The 15885-nt window shown below is 34.1% G+C and overlaps 1 non-coding gene across 1 annotated transcript; it reads left to right on the top strand.

Moving 5' to 3' along the window:
* The first annotated feature begins 15265 nt into the window (after positions 1-15265).
* LOC114078508 lies at positions 15266-15394 on the top strand. Its single transcript, XR_003580188.1, has one exon. It is a non-coding gene; the product is annotated as a U6atac minor spliceosomal RNA (small nuclear RNA).
* Positions 15395-15885: the final 491 nt, after the last annotated feature.

Raw genomic sequence — 15885 nt, 5'->3', positions numbered from 1 at the left:
CCCTTGAACTCTAGGCTCTAATACAAGGTTTGTTATGCCACAATCTTACACCCTGGGCATTGATGGCAATCGATGACCATTGATAGCCTCGAGCAGACTCTTAGCTTATGTAATTCAGCAAAGTAAATTAATCATAAACTTAATGAAACTAAAGAAATTGTATATATTTAAAATGTTTTTAAAACATAAAGATTAAAACATGGCCAAAACTAGAAACCCAAGTCTTAAAAACAAGGAATAATACTAAAATAATCAAAGGACTAACATCTGATTGTCGATATATGAAGTCTCTAAAAACCGAGATTGATGTTCGGCGAACCCCACACTATCCTAATGACTAAAATAGAAAATACATAAAAGAGTCCTTCAAAATGCAAGGAGTCTAACCACTGACTCTAGAGTGCTTAACTGGATCAACGGTGTGCTGGAACTCGACCCTCGTTACCTGTGTCGTCATCATGATACGATGCAGGCCAAGTGACATCACTACATTTAATGTACGAGTATGCAAGTTGAAACATTAAATAACATAGGCTTGATAATGAAATTTGAAGAACTTACCTGGCTCAACTCAACTCAACATCCTGGACTAATTTTTGTATAAAGAAATTTAAAAGAGTGTAATATAAAGCATAGTTGTATAAAACATGTTTTAAAATTTGTGTGTATGCACTGTACAAATAATATGTGCATATAACATACAATAACTTTTGTTGGAGTTTCTCCAATCGAAAACAATTCATGAGAGCTACAACGATCTACCACACGATACCAGCGTATCCTATACCCGACAAAAGGTGTAAGACCTTAACTTCCTAATGGATCCACTAGCCTAATGTGAAAAGGGTTCATCCAAAAAGTATGACCATTTTCTATCCATGGTGGCAACATAGTTTTATGGAGATGTGAGCTATCTGAACTTATGATTGTCCCAAATTCAGTTCTCAATAATACTCTCAAAATATACTAGCTCTTATGATTTTAAAACATTCTTCTGTAATATGAGATTAGTGCTTAAACGTTAGCTCAAAGGCTATCTTTGAAATCTCACTTTCCACTGCTTTCTTCATTTTATAAAGTTATAACTCTTTTCTTAAACTAGCCAAAAGGCTCTTTAGAAATCTCAATTTCCGTTCTTGTTTAAATGTGAAAACATTTCTTTTAAACCTCTTAAGGAATACATAGTCCTCATATACTTCTTTGAAGAAAGAACTTCAACTTTACTCTTTAGTGACCTCAACTCTTAAGTCTTTAAAATAAATTTAAAATATTGCTAACACTTGAAAACTTTTATGAACTTTGCTTTGCCTTGCTTCTTAACTTCTACACTTGACTCTTAACTACTTTGACTTTGATCTTACATTTCCTATAATTTAATTATGAATTAAAGGCTCAGGATATCATGATTATGGATGATTTCATGATGTTTAGATGCACCTTAGAGTGTTGGAATCAACTATGAAACGTAGGTACATAACTTAATGACCCGTACGAAAAGGTGGGGAAAGATTGGGGAAAATTGGCATCCCTTGCTCTTTCAAAGGCATGGGGTGTCAGCCCTAAATTAATAGAGACTTGGGTAGGGATATATGGATGGTATGTGGGGGTGTGAGATTGGTATGTGGGTATTTGATATTGGTATGAGGAGATTGGTCTATAGGGCATTGAGAGGCACGACGCCCAAACACCCTTACCTAGGTGTTCTCGACATTTTTCCTCCGTTTTTCATCTCTAAACACTCTAAACTTCCGTGGTTCTTTCCCCAAAAACATAGGATCATTATTACAATCAATATAAACTAGATTGAAGCCAAAATTCACCCGAAAACATGAATCAAACCATCAAGAAACTTAAACAACAAAACCAAAAGAACTCAACAAATTTTCAAAAATGTAAATAAAAAACATTCTTAACATTCAAACAACTCAAATTCATTGAATTCGAAAAAAGATTGGCGTGTGGATGAACTAAACCAATAATATGTTATCTCACATACCTTTTTAGGGATCACCCCCGACGAATTCCACACACCAAGCTTGAGTTTTCTTGGTGATTCTTGATTTCTCTCCTCGTTTCTCTTCCTTTCTCTCTTCTCCAAGACTTAGCGTGAATTATATTTTTCTAAACTGAAATAAGGTATAGTTTTACCCCAATTAATTCCTCAAAATGTTTGAATTTATTTAGGTAAGGAAAAGACAACTTTGCCCTTTCCAAATATGGATTAGGCTTTTTTAAATCAACAGCTCAACTTCCGAAAGGCATATCTCGCTCATCTGAACTCAGAATCGCGCAAACTCACTGGCGTTGGAGAGATTATTTTCACGTATTTCCAACCATATTTGTTCCTACACCTAATGCATCCTCAGCTAGCTGTTAGATCATTCTCAGTTGACCAAAAACTCACTTTTCAACTTACTAAAAATTTCATAATTTTCTCATTCTTTCAAAAAAATTTGAACTTGTTTATAGTTCTTTCTAGTTGCGAGATGTTACAATATATCTTCATTGGGAAAATTTATCCTCGAATGAGGTTACTCTTACTCGGCTAAGGGTCGCAACATCAAGTTCAAACACCCACAAGCAAGTGTAACCGAACAACTTGCTTACTCAAAACTAGGTAGTATTAAGAAGAAATTAGTACCTTGGTCTTACATTTTCTCCGGATATAAAGAGATATGGATATATCTTCTTCATGTCCTAGCAATATTAAGTTCAAACACCCACAAGAAAATGTAACTAAACAACATGCTTACTCAAAACTAGGTAATACTAAGAAGAAATTAGTACCTTGGTCTGCATTTTCCCCGGATTCAAAGATATGTCTTCTTCATGTCTTGTTGAACTTTCAAAGTAGCTTCCTCAATTAATTGGTTCCTCCAAAGGACCTTCACTAATGCTACGTTTTTTTGTTTTCAACTTGAAAACATGGTGATCTAGGATTTTAACTATAATCTCTACATAAGAAAAGTTATCTTTGATCTTAATATTCTCAGTTTGAATGATCAATGAAAGATCACCCATGTACTTATTCTACATAGATACATGAATACTAGATAAACCGTTGCTAACTCTTGTGGTAGCTCCAACTCAGAAGCTACATTGGCAATTCTCTTGGATATTCAATAAAGTCCAATATATAGAGGACTAAGTTTCCCCTTCTGATCATACCTCATAACACCCTTCATGGGTTAAACTTTCAAGTATTTTCTTCTCCATACATCCATATAAGATTTTTGACAACTCTATCTGGTCCTCAACCTCTCTTGAATCACTTTAACCTTATTCATATCTTGGTGAACTAAATATGGTACTATCAACTCTGCTTGACCCACTTCAAACCATCCAATAGTAGATCTACATCTTGTCCAATAAAAAAACTTCATATTGATCCATGTAGATGCTAGAGTGGTAAATGTGGTTGTAGGAAAACTCAATTAGATGTAGGTGGTCATCCCAATTCCATTTGAAATAAATGATGCATTCCCTCAACATATCCTCTTAGGTCTGAAAGTGTGCTCTTCTTGCCAGTCAGAGCGCATTTTGAGGATGAAAGTCAGTACTTAAGTTCACCTTTGAAACCAAACCTTTCTGAAAAGATTTTTCAGAGCTGTGCAATAAATTGTGCACCTCTATGTTAAGTAATGGATACCGAACTCTGTGAATTCTTACCACCTCTTGAATGTACAACATTTCATAATCCTATATCGAATGGGTAGTCTTTACCGACAAAAGTTGTGATGATTTTGTCATTCTATCAACAATCACCCAAATAGAATCATGCTGCCTGCGAGACCTTTGTAATCCCGTGATGAAATTCAATTATCTCCCACTTCCATTCTAGAAGTTCTATGTTCTGAGCTAATCCTCCAGAACTTTGGTGCTCAATTTCAACTTGTTGATAATCTGGGTACTTAGCAACAAACTGAGACATGCCATTTTTCATACCCTCCCACCAATATTCTTCTTTCAAAATGTGATACATCTTTGTGGAACCCGGATGGATGGAATATCTGGACTATGAGCTTCATCCATGATCCTCTCTTGGAGTCCTTCCACCATTGGTACACACAATCTAGTTGATATCTCAAAACTCCATCTCCCCCTTTCTTAAAATCTAATACTCTTTGCTCATGAACATTTGCCTTCAACTCATGAAAAATTTGATATTGGTCCTACTTTTCTTTCACGTCAGACGCTAAGGATGATTCATCTCCACTACAACTCATTGTATGGAATCCGTTAGTTGTACACATAAGCATGTAAGTCTATGCATATCTTTTCCTAGTTCTTTCTTCTCTTCCACAAGATGGGTGGTACTACCTATCAAAAACCTACTTAATGTATCAACAACCACATTAGCTTTATCTGCGTGTTATAGAATGTTCATGTCATAATCTTAGAGAAATTCTAATCATCTTGTTTGTTTGAGATTAAGTACTCTCAGAGTGAACACATATTCTAGGCTCTAATGATCAGTGAATATATAAACATGAACACCATAAAAATAGTGACGCCATATTTTCAAGGGAAAAACTACAGCAGCCTGCTCTATGTCATGGGTGGGTTAATTCTTCTCATGGACTTTCAACCATCTGGATACATATGTTATAACCTTTCCATTCTGCATTAGGACACAACCAAAACCAACTCTAGATGCATCACAATACACCACATAACCTTGAGTACCCTCCTGTAAAGTCAAAATTAAGGCAGTAGGCAACCTCTTTTTCAGTACTTGAAAACTTTTCTCATAACCTACAGACCATTGAAAATTCACTGTATTTTGAGTCAATTTGGTCAAATCAAATGAAATGGATGAAAAACCTCAACAAACCTTCTATAGTATCCAACCAAATCAAAGAAACTCCAAATAGCAGTAGGAGACGTGGGTCGAGGAAAACTCTAAACTTCTTCCATCTTTTGGTAACAAGTCTAATTCCATCAGTGGAAACTATGTGGCCTAATAATGTTATAGACTTAATGTAAAACTAACATTTTGAGTATTTAGCATACAACTTCTTATCTCTTAAAGTCTGAAGGACTATCTGATCTGACTAGCATGATCTTTTTCATTCCTTGAATAAATTAGTATATCATCAATGAAGACGATAACAAAATATCTAAATAAGGTTTGGAGACCCTATTAAGAAAATTCATGCTGCCGCATTTCTCAATCAAAAGGACATGACAAAGAACTAATAATGCCCATATCTTGTTATGAAAGTTGTCTTTGGAATGTCACATTCCCTAACTTTCAACTGATGGTAGCCTCATCTAAGATAAATTTTTGAGAAATAGGAAGCACCATGAAGCTGGTCGAAAAGGTATCAATCCTTGGAAGAGTATACCTATTCTTGATGGTACCCTTTTTCAATTGACGTTACCCTATAAACATCCTAAGGGAACCATCTTTCTTTCGTACAAACAATATTAAAGTGCTTCAAAGTGACATACTTGGTTGAATAATGCCCTAATCTAACATATCTTTTAACTCTTTCAACTCTGCTGGTTCCATTCTATATGTCGGAATAGAGATGGGATCAATATCAAGAAGTAGATATATACAAAAGTCTCTCTCCTAGGAGGGACTCTGGGAATATCATGTGGAAAGACTTACAGAAACTCTTTTAATATTGATACTGACTGAATAAGAGGTACTTCAACACTTAAGTTATTAATTCATACTAAATGATAGACACACACCTTAGAAAATAACTTCTTTTCCTTAAGATACGAAATAAAACGACCCTTAGGCACTGTTGAACTGCTTTTCCACTCTAAGACTGGCTAACTTTCAAATTGAAACTTGAAAACTTGAGTTCTAAATAAACAGAGGCATAATAGGCCTGAAGTCAGTTCATACCAATAAAGACATCAAAGTTTACCATGCGTAATTTAATTAAATCAGCCATACTGTTGTGATTGACGGACACAGGACAATCACGAAAATCTATCTCAGCTAGAATGGACTCACCAACAGGTGTAAAAACACTGAATGATTTACTAAGTTCCTCAAGAATAATATCAAAGTTTATATCAACATATAGAGTTATAAAAGATGAACTCACTCCTTGTTTTAGAAAACCATAAAAAATTAATTCAACGACTGAATAATAACAGTGACAACATCTGGTGAATCCTCTTAGTCTTGGCGATTGTTGAGATCATATCAGCAGTCTGTTCATCAGCCATTACCGGAAGTAGTTCCTCTAGGTGCAGCCCTGTTTGGTGGAGGAACTGAAGAAAGTTGGCCTCTATTACCTAGTACCATTTCCCTTCTTATTCTTTGGACACTCTCTCATACAATGCCTGGTAAGAACACACTTGAAACAACCAGCAGAGCCCTCACGACAAACACCAAAGTTGTTTCTACCATACTTGGCTCACGCAAGAGGTTTTTTGACCTCCTTGCACCAAACTATCATGTGAATAGGCAGGCTTAACTCTGGAACTATGACCATAGTACTCACCGTTGTTCTTAGGTGTAGGTGTACTAGCAAATAATCCTGTAGGACCCTATTGTTTCTATTGGCCGGATGACCAGTTAGCATTACTCTTCTACTGTCCGGACTCATTCTCTGTCTTAGCCCTTTTATTCTTGAACTCCTCTCTATCTCTCGTCTTTTCATCCTCTACCTGTTGCACATAGATCATCGACCTTAAAATGTCAATGTCCCCATTAAGCATAGCTTCCCGACTTCATTGCTTTATGAACGACCCAATCCATTAACTAACAGACTCATTCTTCTTTTCATGTCCTTATCCATTTTGGAGCATAACGAGATAGTTTGGTGAACTTCAGCCCATACTCATGCACACTTAGAGAATCCTTCTTCAGAAGAAGAAATTCACTTACCTTAGGCTCTTTCAATTCTCAGGGAAAGAAATTCCCCAGGAAAGCTTCTTCAAAACAAGCTCTACATGTATTTGGTGCAACCTCATATGTACCCTTCATCCACTAGTCAAACCAAGTCCTAGAGTTAGCCTTGAGTTGAAATGAAACTAGCTCAACTTTCTTAGTTTTGACAATATACATCACATTGAATACCATTTTAAGTTCTTTAGTGAAACTCCATGGATCTTCATTAGTACTTCTACCAATGAAAGTTGGGGGATTAATCCTTAGGAACTCACGAATCCTCAAAATGTCATCCCTTTCTTATCAAGCTCCTCTTTACTGACCCACCAGATTAGTCACAGCCTGACTCCTCATCCTAATCGCCTCTCTGAATTTGTCATTAGAACCTTCTCTTTGGATTGCACTCCATGTGCATTGAGTACCCCTTATACTCCACGTACCTCCTATCTTGACGAACTCTTGCTACTCTTTGTGGAGGCATGGTTATCTTAGACACGCACAAGTACGAATTAGAGAGAAACTTTCAGAGATAAACTCTAACGCACAAAACAAGGGTGAAAGAAGTTAAGAATTTTCTAGATGTAGTAGCCTCCTAATTATAAATGTGGCATGATTAACACCAATGATTGGGACTCTACAGACACGACATCATAGAATCCATAAGACTCTTGAACTCTCGTCTCTATTACCAAGTTTTTCACATCCCGAGCCTACACCTAGCTGTGGCCGGCAATCGATGAACATTACTGGCCTCAAGCAGACCCTTGGCCTAGGTTACTTAACTCAGCGGAAGACAAAAATCATAAACATAACTGAACTGGAGAAAATGTTAATAATAAAAATGCTTTTGAAACTTAAACATTTAACTTTGGTTAAAACTGGAAATCCAAGTCCCAACGATGAGAAATAATACTTAAAGACTCAAAGGACTAACATCTGATTGTTTATCTATAAAGCCTCTTAAAATGAGATGGATGTTGGGAAAAACACCACAACATCCAAATGCCTAAACTAGAAAAAAAGTAAAAGAGTCCTTAGGATTGCAAGTAGGTTCACCACTGACTCCGGAGTGCTCAACTGGATCAACGGTGTAGTGGATGTGGATCCTCATTACCTGCGTCTGCTCATGATACGATGCAGTCCAAGTAATATTAATACATTGAATATCCGAATATGCCAGTTCGAATGCTAAACAATATAGACTTTATAATGAAACCTTAAGAACTTAGCTAACTCAACTAACATTCTAGACTCATTTATATATAAAGTAATTTAAAAGAAAGTGAAATATAAAGAAAAGATGTTTAAAACATGTTGTAAACTCTGTGTGTATGCAAATATATAATTTACTCTTACATGTATGTAAAAATTCAAATAAAGTGTTTACATAAGATAACATAACTTCTGTGGGAATTTCTCTAACTGAAAATCATCACCTAAAAGGTATAGTGATGTTATAGTGATCTACCTCACACTTCCAGCGCATCCTATACCCGACAAAAGGTATAAGACCTGAACATCATAATGGATCCACTAGTCTACTTTGACAAGGGTTTATCTAAAACGTATGACCCATTTCTACCCATGGTGGATATGTTGTTCTATGAAGATGTGAGTTATTGAAATCATGCTCATCCTTGATTCGGTGCTCAATACTACTCCCTGAATATACACGGTCTTATGTTTTTAGAACACACTTCTTCTGAGATTTTAGGTTACTTCTCAAAACTTAGCTCCAATTCTATCTTGGAAATCTTAGTTTCCCCTGTTTTCTCCATTTTATAAAGCTATAACTCTTTTCGTAAAACTAGCCCGAAGGCTCTTTGGAAATCTCAGTCTCCGTTGTTGTTTAAATGTGAAAATATTTCTTTTAAACCTCTTTGGGAATACATAATCCCCACATACTTCTTTAATGAAAGAACTTCAACTTTTCTCTTTACTGAACTTAACTCTTAAATCTTAAAAATAAAGTTAAAACATTGCTAAGGACTATTGAAAACTTTTAGGAACATTGTTTTGACTTGCTCCTTGACTTCTAAACCTGATTTTTACTTCTTTGACTTTTATATTAACATTCCTTGAATTGGATACTGGATTAAAGGTTCATTATCTCGTGTTAATGTATGATTTCATGATGTTTAGATGTACCTTATAGTGTTGGAATCAACTAATAAACATAGGTATATCATTTCAGAAACTACTATGAAAAGGTGCGGAAAGAACAGGGAGAAATGGCATCCCTGGCTCTCTGAGAGGCATTGGGTGCCAACCCTCAAATTACAGAGAGTTAGGTTGGGAGCTCTTGTTGGCGAGGCGCCCCAAGTCCCTAGAAACATAGATTGGTCTTTGGGGCATTGAGAGACCCGACGCCCCAACCCCCTTACCCAGGTGTTCTAGACTTTTTTCCTCGGTTTTTCATCTCTAAACCCTCTAAAATTCCATGGTTCTTTCCCCAAACACTTAGGGTCATTAGTAATATCTATATACACTAGATTCAACCAAAAAATTTTCCCCGAAACATGAATCAAAGAGTCATTAAACTTTAACAACACAACTATCAAGAACTCAACAAATTTTCAACAATTGTTTTCAAGAACTCACTTTCTTAACATTCAAAAATCTTTAATTCGCTGAATTAAAACAAGGTTGGCGTGTGGGTGAATTAACCCAGCACTATGTTATCTAACATAACTTTTTAGAGATCACCACGACAAATTCCACGTGCAAAGCTTGAGTGTTTTTGGAAATTCTTCGCTTCTCTCATCTTTTCTCTTCTTTTCTCTCTTCTCCAAGTCTAAATTGAGGAAAGGTCTGGTTTTACTACAATTAATTCCTAAAAACTAATTAAATTTAATTAGATAAGGAAAAGATAACTTTGCCCTTCCCAAATCCGAATTGGGCTTTCCTTAACCCAACAACCCCAACTTCCGATAGGCATAACTCACTCATCCAATATCGGAAACGCGCAAACCTGGAGGTGTTAGAAGATAATTGTAAGGTATTTCCAACCATATTAGGAACTACACCTAACGCATCCTAAACTAGGAGTTATGGTTGTTTGAATTTGACCAAAAATTCACATTTCAACTTACTTAAAATTTCAATATTTTCTTATTCTTTAAAAAAATAAGTAATTTCAAAGGACAATGAACTGAAATTCTCTAAACATCTAGTATCTCTGCTGAAATTTAGATCTATGCCACTCAAATTAAAGAAGTCTTAATTGGTTCAAATCATAGCGTTAGTGAGAAATATCGCGATAAAATGATTTCATACAAAATGTGTGTGTTTTGTAGATTGTAGTTTGTGCGGAGGTGTTGTGAAATGAATGGAATTTTGCAAGCTATATTTTAATCGGAGAATATGCAGATGTTTGGGGAACAGATCATAGCAGATGAAATGGAGCTCTTCCTTTTTAAGCTTTCCATTTTTCTGTTGTTTTATTTTGAATGTTTCTTGTTGAATGACCACTTTTTGTCTATTCTTTATATTTTTATTTTATTAAATAAATGACCCTTTATTGGGTTGCATTTAAAAAAAAACTTGCCTAATTCTTTTAATCAATTTCCAAAAGTTTAAACCTAAAGGTAAGTTTTAATTCCTCAAATTAGCATAACAACAATGGAATTTAAATAATTTGATGAACATAATATTTAATTATGCATATCCATATATCAAAATATTTTTTTAATATGATATTTAAGTTAATTTGTAAATTCAAACTCACTATTTTGTGAAACCAATTACTCGTACAAGAAAACAATTGCAAAACTATAATTCAATTGCACTGCTAAGTGTTGAAGTCCCATTTTCTTTAAACCCACAAATACCAAATAAATATTAAATCCCCATGTGCATAAATATCTCAATCAAAATACAAAGCCTTCCTGTAAAATTGAATTTTCCAACTTTTTTCTCCCAACACATCATTTAGTAATATGAATGACCAACATTTCATCATTTAACTTTTGATCTAACTTAAACTTAATAATGAAACCCACTACAATGTATATGAGGAATTTCCAATTCCAACCTCTTCTCAATTTGATATCTCTTTCCCAATCAATAACAATATAACATACTAGATATTACTGGGCGAATTCAAAGAATTTGAAGCATTACATGGATTGCAGTCGCTCCTAGTTGACGCCGCAGATAGTGTTTTTGTCGCTTAGTCTTTTCAATTATCTAGGGTAACTAATTATGAACTAATAAATATTAAATACTACCAATTTTGATTTTAACTTCCTTAACCACGAACAAATTTAATAATTAAAACTATCCCACTAATTTTATAAGGTAGTTACGAATAGTTCAAAATATACATCTAGAATCTATCGGAACTATTTTATGAATCTAAAGCTCTAGTGATCAAAATGATCAAATAGTCGTTACAATAGTGTAGGAGGTACTTCTGCCCTTTCCCAAATTTCAGCTAAAATTTTTGTAACTGAAATAGGCGAATGGTTATTTCTTATCATTTTTTCTATATTTTACTTGATTGAAATGGTCCTATATAATAAAAGATGTCCATTTCATTTGTTGGCCCTAAACCTAACATATTTATAAAATAAAAAGTGAGAAACTATCTAATTATACAACATTCCTAGCATATTCATTAATTTTCTCATACTTGAAATTAGTATATTTTGTCTCACTAAGTAAAAATTTGATATCAGAAGTACTAAAATAGGGAGAGAGACAAGGAAGGAAAAGAAGGAGGCGAGCGAGATTTGTCTATATATCTCAAATACATGTGAATAACACTAGATACATATATTTGTTGTGATTCACATTTAATCGGGATACCGATGCGGGAGCGACATAGAGAATGGCGAGTGATATGTGGGGAGGTGAGCGGATTTGAGTATTTATACTAGATACAAGTGTATCCACATGGATACAATGTATCTAGAACAAATTACACCTAAATTTGATCTCATGTATTACAATATACATGTTTTATGGACGTATCTTGTCTCACAAAATTATGCTCGGTTGAATAAATTGTAAATCGCTTACTAGTATATGAACTATATCTTTATAAGGTGTAAGATAGACATGTGATTATATATATTTTTTCACAGGTAGAATATATTCTTTCATTTTAAATTTTTAGTTTTTCCGGTAAAAAAAAAAGAAGACCTTTTTAGTTAATTATTGACAGACAGATAACTATTTATGATTTATATACACAATCAATGGAGAAGTCAAATATAAGAGAAAACAAAATGAACATCATTTATTATGTTATAGCTCATAAAATAAAATTTAATGTACAAAACATAGTTCTAAAAAATAAAATGTAGTTGTTCTCTTTATATATTCATATGACATTTAAACAATTTAACATGGAATACATGAGCAAGGCAAATCTGGTTAGATGACAAGAAAATTCACAACAAATATAGTTTATAACGTAATATTAGTGAGATACGACTAATTACAAGATTGAACATCATCAAAATGAATTAAATATATACTTTATTCCACTTAACTAATAAAATTTTTCATTCACCATCTTCATAGGTTTGCTTGAATAAAAGATATATATGACGATCCATATTTAAATTTCACAAAAAAATCTGCAATATTATTTTGTGCAAAGCTTATTGTTCACATCTTCGCTTAAATAAGCAATACTATTTACTATAACATATATTTTCTGAATTAGTAATCACGTGCAACACTCGTGTCGAAAATGTCATGCCCCGAGCCTACAGCCTAGCCATGACCGTCACTAGATGACTATTGCTGGCCTCGAGCGGACCCTTGGCCTAACTTACTTAACTCACCGAAAAATAATAATCATAAAATTAACTGAACGGAAGAAATAGTAAATATTGAGAATGTTTATTAAACGGAATCATTTTAATATTGCCAATACTAGCAAACCGAGTCTTAACAATACGGAATAATACTTAAAGACTCGAAGGACTAACATCTAATTGTCTATCTATGAATACTCTAAAAGTGTGATGGATGTTGGGACAAACCCCACAATATCAAGTAAACTAGAAAGCATGTAAAGGAGTCCTCCGGAATGCAAGGATGCTCACCATTAACTCTGGAGTGCTCAACTAGATCAACGGTGCACTGGATGCCGATTCTCCTTACCTCCATCAGCATCAAGATACGATGCAGGAGAACTAGCATCATTACATTGAATGCACGAGTATGAATGTCTGAATGCTAACAAATATATACTTGATAGGGAAATAAGAAGAACTTACATTGCTCAGCTCAACTCAACATACTGGACTCATTTCAATATAAAGCAATTTAAAGCAAGTGCAATATAAAAAAAATCCTGTTTAAAACATGTTGTAAACTCTGTATGTATTCAAAGATACAATTATCTCTTAGATGTATGTAAAATATATAAATAAACTGTCTATATAAACTACAATAACTTATGTAGGAGTTTCTCTAACCGACAACCATCACATAAGCGCTATTGTGATGATACATCCATCCTACCTCACGCTGCGAGCACATCCTTTACCCAGCCAAAGGTATAAGACATCACTTGCCTAATGGATCCAGTAGTCTACTTTGTAAAGGTTCATCCAAAAAGTATGACCCTTTATTACCCATGGTGACTACGTGGTTTTATGGTGATGTGATTTATTTGAACTCATGCTCGTCCTTCATTTGGTGTTCAATAATACTCCTAAAATAACTAACTCTTATGTATTTCAAATATACTTCTTCTATGATTTGAGATTAAAGCTCAAAACATAGCTCAAAGGCTATCTTTGAAATCTCAGTTTCCGCTGCTTTCTTCACTTTAGATAGCTATAACTCTTTCCTTGGAACTAGCCCGAAGGCTCTTTGGAAATCTCAGTTTTCGTTCTTTTTTAAATATGAAAACATTTATTTTCAACCTCTTTGGGAATACATAGTACCCATATACTTTTTTGAAGAATGAAATTCAACTTTACTCTTTAACTATTGAACTCAAATCTTAAGTCTTAATAACAAATTAAACATTGAAAAAGACTCCTGAAATTTTTTAAGAACTTTGCTTTGACTTTCTTCTAACTTGCAGATATGACTCTTAACTTCTTTGAGTTTGATTTAAAGTTTCCTTTAATTGTATTATTGATTAATGGTTCATGATCTCATGTTTATATATGATTTCATGATGTTTAAATGTACCTTAGATTTTTGGAATAAACTAAGAAACATAAGTACTTCACTTCGGAACTAGTAGGAAAAAGTGGGAAAGAATGGGGATAATTGGCTTCCCTGGCGCTCTGAGAGGCGTGGAACGCCAACCCTCAAATTACATAGAGTTGTGTGGGGCGCTCTGTTAAGCGCGGCGCCCCAAGGACTTAGGACAGAGATTGGTCTTTGGGGCTTTGAGAGTCGCGATGCCCCAACCCCTTACCAAGGTGTTCTTGACTTTTCTCCTTCATTTTTCATCTCTAAACCTTCTAAACTTCAATGGTCTTTCCCCAAATACTTAGTATCATTAGTAATATAAATATACACTAGATTCAAATTAAAATTGCACCCAGAAACATGAAACAAAGCATAAAGAAACTTCAACAACACAACCATAGAACTCAATGAATTTTCAACAATGTTCTTTGAGAATTAATTTTCATTAACATTCAATCACCTCAAGTTCACTGAATTCAAAAAAGATTGGCGTGTGGTTGGACTAAACAACACTATGTTATCTGACATACCTTTTTAGGGTTCACCCTGGATGAATTCCACACGCAAACCTTCAGTGTTCTTGGCGATTCTTGATTTCTCTCCTCTTTTCTCTTATTTTCTGTCTTCTCCAAGCCCTAGCGTGAATTCTCTTTTCCTAAACTAAACAAAGGTCTGGTTTTACGCAAATTAATTCCTAAAAACTAATTGTTTTTAGCTAGGTAAAGAAAACACAACTTTGCTTTTCTCAAAATCCGGATTGGGCTTTTCTAAATCCAATAACCAAACTTCCGAAAGGCATAACTCACTCATCTGAACTCGGAATCGTGCAAACCCAACGGTGTTAGAAAGATTATTCTAAGGTATTGTCAAAGATATATGGAACAACACCTAGCTCATATTAATCTAGGAGCTATGTTTGTTTGAAATTGAAAAAAATTCACTTTTCAACTAACTTAAAATTTCCAGATTTTCTTATTCTTTCCAAAAATAAGTATTTTCATATTTTAACTTCTTTTCTAGTTCTTTCTAGTTGTAAGATGTTACAACAAAACTAGTATATATATATATATATATAGACACACACACGCGCACATATATTTAAATCTAAAAATGTAAAAAAATATGACATACAGAGGAATTGAGAAAAGGATCAAAATGGTCTTCAATGTATGGGTAATGTTTAATCATGGTCTTTGATACATTTACTTTATTAAAATGGTTCTTAGTGTGTAGCAAAAGATATTCGTAGAAAGGTGAGAGGGTTGGCGTCTCCCCCGAAATGAATGGGAACAACGTTCGGGCTTTGCAAATTAACAAACGCATCCGGTTAAGGCTACCCACTTCGGTGGATCTTACCCAAATTTGTTTTGTTAGAACACAAAAAAAAAAGATGTTCGTTGTGGCCATTAATATATTTCAGTCAATTTAAATTACCCTCAATTGAATAAATTATAAAAGGAAAAGGAATCAAATATTCGAATAAACATTCAGAAAAGACCCATTCTATGTTACCAATTAAGAGTTTCACTAATCTATGTTATTTTAGTTAACTAATAATGACATGGCTGAGTGTTTTCTCCATAAGAAATTACATATATTAAACAATTTTTTTATAGTTGACATAGATGAGTTTTTCTCAATATTCGATAGCATATTAGAATCATTTTTTCTAGCATAGCTAAATCATCCAACACAATACCCAAATACCCTTACCTATAGCCATGATTATCAATTCAATTCAATAGTTACAATAGAAAATGAATAAAAGATCATACAACATTGATTTATGAATATAGGGCAGCATACTAACAATTTTAAGATGATTCTAGCATAATTCAATAGCATTAATCAAACAACAT

The sequence above is a fragment of the Solanum pennellii genome, chromosome 8, assembly GCF_001406875.1.
Source record: "Solanum pennellii chromosome 8, SPENNV200".
Lineage (NCBI taxonomy): Eukaryota > Viridiplantae > Streptophyta > Magnoliopsida > Solanales > Solanaceae > Solanum > Solanum pennellii.
This window is presented reverse-complemented; position numbering and strand designations above follow the sequence as displayed.